Genomic DNA, 624 nt, shown 5'->3' with positions numbered 1-624 from the left:
AGGTCATAGTGATAACATTTGTATGTATAAGAATAATAGAAACAAAACTATATCCACAGAGCTTAAAACATTAAAAGTGTGATTAAAAAAAAGCTGTGCTCATTCCGCTCATTCTCAAGTCAGCTCCGAGGCTGAGTTATCAGGGATCAAAGCTTGCGTGTGTACTGTACGTATTTAGAATGCTTTAGTCTTCATGCTGAATCAATGGATAGTCGCAAACCTAAAAAAAAAAATATATATATATATCCATCCCTGATGATGTCACATGATGTCACGAGGCATGACCAACCAACCAACCGACAGGAAATGCACGTTTTCATGGGCCATATCCAAGAGGAGAATTAGCAAGAGAGGCCACCTTTGCTTTACTTCCCGTATCTGAGTGAGGTGGGCGGTAACATTATTAGGAGACGGGAAGAATGTTGGAGTCTGTAATGAACGTGAACACAGCTTCTGAACCATTCCTTAACTCCATGGTCACTGAACTAAATACTGGACCCAATCATCACAAGGCACACAATATTTACAAGATATTCATAGTAAAGTGGCTTCTTTTAGCGAGACAAATCAGGAGAAAATCTACTTTGTTAATGACATTTATTTATCCCAGCAACAAACTCTTGC

Source organism: Electrona antarctica, assembly GCF_951216825.1.
Source record: "Electrona antarctica genome assembly, chromosome: 23".
In the NCBI taxonomy this organism is placed as follows: Eukaryota; Metazoa; Chordata; class Actinopteri; order Myctophiformes; family Myctophidae; genus Electrona; species Electrona antarctica.
The sequence above is the reverse complement of the archived record's forward strand: the minus strand, read 5'-3'. Positions refer to the sequence as shown.